This window comes from Marmota monax, unplaced genomic scaffold, assembly GCF_021218885.2.
Source record: "Marmota monax isolate L192 unplaced genomic scaffold, Marmota_monax_Labrador192_F-V1.1 WCK01_AAM20220418_F8-fsc00022, whole genome shotgun sequence".
NCBI classification, from domain to species: domain Eukaryota; kingdom Metazoa; phylum Chordata; class Mammalia; order Rodentia; family Sciuridae; genus Marmota; species Marmota monax.
The window spans coordinates 552,341-561,015 of record NW_026695215.1 but is presented as its reverse complement, the minus strand read 5'-3'; the positions used below and the strand labels follow the sequence as shown (position 1 = coordinate 561,015).

Genomic DNA, 8,675 nt, shown 5'->3' with positions numbered 1-8,675 from the left:
ACCTACTAAGTGCACAAATGCACATTTTAAAAGCAAAAATAACCGAACTGGGGACAGACCCCAACAGACCAGCAAGGCTGTCTTTATTAAGCAGTGGAATGGCCCATTTTCAGGAGAGAAAATGGCAACTGGTTACAAGAGGGGTCTGATTATTTTTTTTAAAAGAGAGAGAGAGAATTTTAATATTTTATTTTTTAGTTCTCGGCAGACACAACATCTTTGTATGTGGTGCTGAGAATCGAACCCGGGCCGCAGGCATGCCAGGCGAGCGCGCTACCGCTTGAGCCACATCCCAGGCCGGGGTCTGATTTTTTATAGGGTCTAAGTGAGACCTTAATCACAGCAGACTGCATCTTGGGTTGGGCCGTCAGGGGGAGCAGTTAGTTGTTGCTGGGAAATAGTGGAAGTCCAGAGATGCCTTCGCCCGCATCCACGGTCCTCCTTTCTCCCTGGGGGCTGCTCTCCATTTCCTTCACACTGACCTTTTACATCTTCATAGCAGCTGTTTAAAGTGCTTTTGTCCCCCTGCAAAGAGGAAGAAGAGGTTTGAAGGGGTTAGCAAGCCCTTTGCCCTCTCATCAAGCCTGAGATGCCACCCTTGTCTCAGACACCACCAATAAACAACAAGAAAACACCGCCAACGCACCACCCACTAGAGGACCTGCCAATCAGTGTTACCTGTGCGAGACACGGAGCTCAGATCTGGGCGCTGAACTCCTCGGCAGCTCTCTGTGAACAGGGCATTTCCAAACCATGGTCAAATTTATTCCTCTGAACAATTAAGATGTAAAGCAAGCCTGATTATCCCCATTTCCAGGTGAGGAAACGGGCTCAGAGTAGGCAAGCAGTCTGCCCGCAGTCGCCCAGCTGGTGTATACTTGTAACTCCACACAGAACCCCTGGCTGCTCAGGTAGCATTTCCCGTACCAGTCAGTTTCTGCTCACCTCAAGAAGGGCCTTGGTTACTGGTCATTTATCAGTGGGGTCATCTGAACAGGAGAGAAGCCACGGAGGAGATCTTCTATGACCCTAACAATCTTGTCACCTTAAATATCTCACCAACCTGCATCTTCTAGGAACAAAGATGTTGTCCTACTAAGTATGATGCCACCGTGGCTGGGGCGGGTCTTGTGGGTCAGGGTGGCCCAGCTACAGCCGTGACCCCAACTCTAACCTGAGTGTGGCTATGAAGGTAATCCACAGATCTGGAAGTCCCCAAGGCCCACGTGTTTAGGGCCGGGTCACAGCCTGTGGTGCTCTGGGACGGGGAGGATCCTGTAGGAGCCAGAGGCTGTGGGAGCCTCCAGCTGGAGGCTGTGGAGGCTGTGGGAGGTCACGGGGCGTGCCCTGGGGGGGACATACTGACCCCACCTGCTTCCTGCCTCTCTCTTTGCCCCCAGGCACCCTGAGGAGAGCCGCCCTCCTCTGCCTTACTCTCCCACCATGATGTACTGTGCTACTTCAGGCCCAAGCTGGCCGTGCCAGGCAGCTAGGGCCCGAAACATCTGAAGCCCTGACCAGGGTCAGCCTCTCCTCCCAAAGTTGATGATCTCAGGTACTTTGCCACAGTGACAGAAAACTGCCTAGCACCCATGGTTTCTGCCCTCTGTAATCCAGGTGAGCCTGGTTCAATCAGTTGAAAGGCCTTAAAGGCCGTGCGGATGCCTGCCCATATGAGGAATCCCACCACAGATAGCGACTCCACTCCTGCCCTTCCCGAGAGCTTGCCGGGCCAGGCCCCAGGCTCACAGCAGCCAGGCCTCTGCAGTGTCTCTTGATACCATGTGTAGAGGCCACAGTCTCCCTGGTTAGACCTTGATACCAAGGCTACAAAGTCACCATCAAGCCAACGGCACCTTCCTTACTGCTCATGGTCAGTCTGAAGCCATGGGAGGGCCTGAAACCACATGCAGGACTTAACATGTCTCTGCGTTTTGTGGATTTTCTGGGGGTGGGGGGGCTGGCTCTCACGGGATCCTTCAGAAGTTCGTCACCCTTGTGTGATCAGGGAGCCACTGCGTCAGACACCTCTTCCTGGGCTGAGTCCCAGAGAGACCCTCTGTGGTGGGTGGGGAGTGGCCAGCAGCCCCAGGATATTCCAAGGTTCCAGTCCCCTGGTTCATGCTGGGGACAATGGCCACAAGGTTTTACAGCACCCCTCAGACCCCTTAGGAGCAAGGACAAAAGGAGCCCCGTGAGTCTCCTCATTAGTGACTCGGAGCACCAACAACTTAAACTTAGCCATCCTTGAGGAAGCAGATGTGGAGAAGACAAACACAACAAGGGTTTGCGTTTAATTCTGATCACGTAATACTTTGAATAAATACTTGGCCTAAAAGGCTGAATAATAAGCTGGCCCTTTGGCCAACACTCCTTCTTGCCAAGATTAAAAGGTAGAAGTTGGCAAGTGTCCGCTATCCATGGTGGGAAGGATGGAGGAGTTGTTGACTGATCAAATTGGAAAGTGCCAATTAATGTCAGTCAAGATTACAGAGAGCAGAAAAAGCTATTTATAGGGTTTTTTTCCCAACAAAAATAGTGCATTCGCAAGCAGTGATTTTTTTTCCCTCCTACTTATAGTTTCATTAAGTCCTTGTAAGAGATCCGCTTCATAAATGAAGACTCTCCCAATTTACAAGGATCTAGCTTGCAAGGAGCCCTAACCTCTTCCTGTCCTGCATCAGAGGCAGCACTGGCCATGACAGAGCAGGAAAGGGCAGAGCAGAACCCCACTAGAAAGATACCCTTCTCTGTGCATGGGACAGTGTCCAGCTGCCAGCAGTGTCCTTTTCCTCTGTGGGTCCCACACCCTGGGCTTATCCTCACCTGCTCAGAAAACATCCAGTGTCCATGACAGGGCCTGGAGTTGATCACAGGGGGCACTAAGGTAATGCCCACTATTACCCAACTGTGCCCGGGAGTCATCTCCCGCCTGTTACCTTACCGCGTGGGTGGCCAGCTCCTCAGCCGGCTTCTGCCTTTTCTTTCCTTACAACTTGGGGTTCCACCTGTGACAGCCACCTCCTTCCAAACACCTAGGTCAGCTCCACCTGCATGGATAGGAGGCATTTGACCTGAGACAGATGCCCCAGAGCTTGACGGGCATCTACACCAGGCTTCACGGTTTGAGGAGGCCCCTGGATTTCCAGATCAAAGTGTTAACGTGGCTGTTTTGGTCTTTCTGTGCTGCTATAATAAAACAGCTGAGGCTGGGTAATTTTTAAAGGATATAAATTTATTTTTCACGTGTCTGGAGGCTGAGAAACTCAAGAACAAAGTGCTGGTAGGTTTGCAGTCAGGCGGGGGCCAGGTGTCCAAGGTGGAGCTACACCCCCAGGAGGGACAAAGCTGTGCCCTCTCAGGGGGAAGGAGGCAGGGCAAGGCAGTCTGGCAGCTCTCTCCAGCCCCTGCCTGAGGTTGCTGACTGTCAATCCCCGGAGGCCCTGCCTCCTAAGACTGATGTGCTGGGGATGACATGTCAACAAAACTCTGGAGGAGGCATGGACATCCCAGCCCTAACGGGCGAGGAGCAGAGTTTGGGATCAGCAGCAGCAACCAGAAGGTTTTCAGGAGCGAGGGGCCTCAGGGCCACTCCAGCCTGCTGGCCTCGGAGCAGGTCAGAGTGGAAACTCAGCAACAGGGAGAGAGACGTGAGCTTGACCCGTGGGAGAAACTACAGAGACGAAAGCACGCAGGAAAATGGAGCGAGGAGCCAAGAGAGAGTGAGGGACCACAGGTGAGGTGGACGTCAGCTCACGCTGCAGACTGAGGTCTGTCCTGAGATCCATGTGCTCAAGACCCCTCAAGACCTGCTCAGTAGTGCCACGTAGGAGGTGAGTGACCCGAGGTCAGGGCAGGTCCCTGGCAGGGACTCAGAGGCTGACGCGGAGGGCGCCATCTGTGAAGCAGCCTCTGACTGCTGGCGCCTCCACCTTGGACTTCCCACCGTCCAGAGCTATCTGAATGGATTTCTGCCGGTGGTAAGCTGCTGGACCATGGCACCTTGTTATAGCAGTGGACAAAGAAAAAGACAGCTCAGGGAAGTGTCCCCGTGAGCCAAAGTCGAGGTGGCGCAAGACAACAAAAGCCAGCCAGGGGACACAGAATGAGAGCCTGGAGCTACTAAAAGAAAACACCGTGAAACGCACCGTAGCCTGAATGCAGCTGAGCCCTGCGTCCCCACCGGTGGACCCACACGGGGCTATTCAGAAGAACCCAAGCTCACCTTGGGCAGCACAGGAAAGAGTCAGGCCTTTAGGGGCCTTGGGAGGAGGCGAGTGGGGAGTCCTAGGGCAGAGCCACACGGGCAGCAGGGAGCCTCCTCAAGGTCCCCTCCTCGCCCATGCTGCCCTGCCTCTCCCCCTCCTCGAGGTTCCTGCCTGGATGCCCCTCCCTGGACTGCCATCCACCTCAGTGCTTCCTGTGTCCTAGGAAGCAACACTCCGTCATTGTGGGGACCTCTGGACAGTTAAGTTCCCTTTAGAAATGTAAATCATACCCCAAAATACAAGGTTTCCAGGGGCGACAAAGGAGGCTGAGGGAGGAGGATTGCATGTCTGCAGCTAGTCTGGGCCACTCAACGAGACCCTGTCTCAAACTAAAATAAAAAGGACTGGGGTGTGACTCAGGGGCAGAGTGACAGAGTGCTTCCTACCACAGGTGGGACTTGGGTTTCCATCCTCCGCACTGGAAATAAAGCTAGGAGTCAGGCAGAGAGCCCTAAAGAATACTTGACGTCTGGTGGCAGTGGAGCAGGGGGCTCAAGGGGAGCACTAGGGGCTGGGCCAGGGGGCTCAAGGTAGCACTAGGGGCTAGGCCAGGGGAGTTCAAGGCCAGCACTAGGGGCTGGGCCAAGGGGGCTCAAGGTAGCACTAGGGGCTAGGCCAGGGGAGTTCAAGGCCAGCACTAGGGGCTGGGCCAGGGGGCTCAAGGTAGCACTAGGGGCTAGGCCAGGGGAGTTCAAGGCCAGCACTAGGGGCTGGGCCAGGGGGCTCAAGGTAGCACTAGGGGCTAGGCCAGGGGAGTTCAAGGCCAGCACTAGGGGCTGGGCCAAGGGGGCTCAAAGCCAGCACTAGGGGCTGGGCCAAGGGGGCTCAAGGGTAGCACTAGCAGCTGGCCCAGGCACCTCTGGACACCTACAGACCAAGCTCCGCCAGCCTAAGGAACCATGGGGCGAGGGAGGGCAGGAGGCCTGAGCATTTAACTGGGCCTCATCTCAAGATGAACGGGCAAGGCACAGGACAGGGGAGACAAAGTAGAGCCACATAGATATGGCTCCTGCCCATGCCGGCCCCTCCACCAGTCCTGGCTGCCAGGACTGGGGTACGGAGCATTGTGAGGCCACAAGGGAACACAGTTCACAGGGGACCGGGATCAGCTGCCATGAGGGGACAGGAGCAGGTAGCCAAGGGGCATGCGGGGCACAGCTAGCCCCAGCCGAGCTGGCTCTCGAGAGCAGAGCTGTACAAGGTCTTGGCTGAGAGGTGCGGGAATCAAGAAGGCCCAGGGGACCCCGAAGCTGAGGGCCTGCGCTGTGCCCGTGGAGAGACCACAGGACAGAGGCTCTTGGCAACAACTGAGAGAGACCCCGGAGTGAGCCTCGGAGCGGCAGTGACCCAGAGGCACGGAGAGGTCCCAGCCCCTCCTGCCTCTCCTCTGGGCTCCCCGTGTCTGTGGGGACCCAGCACAGCCATTCCTGCAGCTGCTTGGAACCCAGGTGTGAACCTGGCACTTCCAGGAGGGGCATCTGATCCAGTCTGCCCTGATCAGAGAACAGTCTGCCCGTGGAAGGAGGAAAGGGCTTCACCTCGCAGCTGCAGGGGAGAGTCGGGAGGAGGGACCCTTGGGAGGAGAGTGGGGCCAGAGCCCCGTGGCAGCACCTGCTCACCCTGCCGTCAGGTGCAGCATGGCGCTCCCTGAGCTACCACCACGAGGCCACAGCGCTGCCTGCCTGCCGGAGGGTCCAGGAGGAAACCGGCTTCCATCTTCTACTAAACACCCAGCGGTGCTGCTTCTCTGGCCATTCTATGACAGACACCTCTCACTATGATGAGGACAGAGCCTCTGCTTTATCCCCATATCCAGAGTCCTGGGACCCAACCCCGGGGTGCTCCATCACTGCGCAACAACCCCAGCCCTTTTTATTTTTTTATTTTGAGACAGGGTTTCACTAAGTTGCTGAGGCTGCCCTCAAATCTGCAATCTTGCTGCCTCGGCCTCCTGCATTTCTGGGATTACAGGTGTTCGCCACCACACTGGCAAAACGTGTCTGCTTTTAAAGACCCATCTAAGTAGACTGGGTCCTCCCCAAAGGGGACGGGCTCCCTAGGCTCCCTATCACAAAGCCCTTACTGACTCCCATCTGCTGAGTGAGGTCAGGCACTCACAGGTTTCAGGATTCGGACGTGGAGCGCTCGGGCAGGTGGGTTCTGCTGCTTGCCACTCTCAGCCCTTCAGGCCAGATCCATGCTGTCTAGTTCACTATATCTCTTGACAGAGGTCAAGAAAGCCAGTAAAATATATATATATATATATTTATTTATTTCCACAGGAATAAAAATAAATACTCACGGCTTCAGCAACGCCTTCCATTCGGTGGACAACAGTCTCTCCCCAGATTAAATGAAGAACTACTCAGAAGGTTACTCCGCAGGTTACTGGGCCCAGTAAGCTGAGCAAAAACCCAAACTGAGCAGCGGAGCTTCCACAAAGTCTTTGGAAAGTGCATTGTGAAAGGAAGGTCGCAGGTGAGATTCGATTTCTCAGAACCCCAAGGTCACGGTGACTTTGTGTCAGGCTAGAAATGACATGAAGAGCTGGCTTCTGCAAACTCGGCAGACTAGGAGAGTGTCTCCACTGGGCGGTGGGCAAACGCATGAGTTCCGTGGCCTCCTCAACCCTGTCCCCTGGGGATGGCCTTAGCTGGCTGACCAGTCCTGGGGGTGACTCACCAGTAGGGAAGAAAGTGCTCCTGAGGTCATGGTGGGCACCTGGTGGGCCAGGAGCTCTCCCTGCTGGGGCGGGGGACAGAGACACCAAACACACATGATCCAGTTTGCCAGCTTCATTTGGTTTTGTGTCTTTTGATAGCGAGCCAGACCCAGGAGTGAGCACAGGTAGGGGACTCCACAGTCGCCATGGCAGGCCAGCATTCATACCTTGGTCAAAGGCCACTTGAGACTATATTTCTTCACCAGTGATTTTTAAATTCTAAGAGTATTAGTAAGCATTTTATGTTGAAAGGTCATTAAAAACTCCTAATCCCCCCACCCATGCAGACACATGACACTCCTACCACTCCCCCAGGGACCTCGGGGACAGAAGTCCAGAGAGAGCCTTTCTGCGTCTGCCACCAGGCCCTGGACAGCACGTATGCCTCCACGGAGGGTCTTGTTCTCACCAAAGCAGATCGCACTGTGCTCGGTGCTCACTCCACACGCGGTGTGAAAGGACTGCGTCACCTCCTGGAGCGACTCAGAGATCTAACTCAGCCACATGCACTCATTTAAATTGAAATTAAGTTCGTAATTACACCAAGCTATATTTATATCAAAATATGTCCAAGCATCAGGCATTGAAAGTGTGTCTCAACTTCATTTTGTCACTAAAAGTGTGCAAAAAGCATCCTTGGTTATACCTTTTTTTATGGCAGACAGCTTTTATGTCTGAAGAATAAACTCCTCAAAAGAGGATCTGGGCAAAAAATAATAATTTTTAAAGATTTTAATAGCTAATGCTCTGCTCTTGCCAAAGACAGTAAAGATTCAGTCTGGGCTGCGACTCGGGGGGGACTTGTTTGCCACACCCCACCAAACACTATTTGTCATCAGTCTTTTCAACTTTTGCCACTAGAGGGAAAGGGCATCTCACATTGACTGATTTGCATTAGTCAACAACGTTGGTTGTAGGTTAGAAAAGCTGCTGACCACACAGAGGTCTGCCCTGGCTAGCCAGCCCATGGGACCTGTTACCTGGATGTCACATCAGCCAGGAACTAGCCACGCAGTGCCTGACAGCCACCAGCGGCTTGTCACTGTGTCAAGACGCCTCGGCCACATCTTAAGGAAGACCCTCCACAAACCTCTGGGAATGTCTAATTGCAAACCACATCCCCCACCACAGAGGCAGGGGACACGAGTGCCAGGTTCAGCTTGTCATGACACCCTGGCATGGCCAGGCTGGAACGGGACAAGGCAGATGTTGACCCCTGGAGCACCGAGTTGAGAAGTGCTCGGTCACTGACCAGGTGAGTCTGTCACAAGAGTGTAGGGGACACACACCAGGTGGGAACCCCGACATTGCCTCCAGACTAGAAGGGGCAGAAATTGGCAGCTGGGGCCCAGAGATGCCAAAAAGCCCTTTGGTCCAGCTAGGAGGAAGGGAGTCCCCTGGTCACCCGCCCCTCCTGACGGCAGGGGAGCCTTGGGATCCTCCTCCCTCCTCCCCAGCCTCCCCTGCTCCCACCTGCTTCCTCTCATGCAGGATTCCCTGGAGTAAAAATGTGGGAATCAGAGAGAGCACTGAGACTTCCATCCTGCCTCTACCGGGAACTGCCAACAGGGCTGGTAAGGGAGAAATTAAATGACAGTTGAAAATCTGCAAAGAAGAGAAATCCTAGGCAAAATGAAAGACACAAAATCTCTGGTTCTCTTCAGGGAATTAGCATTCAGCCAGAA

The 8,675-nt window shown here is 54.4% G+C and overlaps 1 long non-coding RNA gene across 1 annotated transcript; it reads right to left on the bottom strand.

Moving 5' to 3' along the window:
- Positions 1–234: 234 nt before the first annotated feature.
- On the bottom strand, positions 235–2,716 carry LOC124084536 (uncharacterized). Its single transcript, XR_006849132.2, has 3 exons — positions 946–2,716; positions 679–729; positions 235–525 (listed from the first exon to the last, which is right to left on the bottom strand). It is a non-coding gene; the product is annotated as an uncharacterized LOC124084536 (long non-coding RNA).
- Between the last annotated feature and the right edge of the window lie 5,959 nt (positions 2,717–8,675).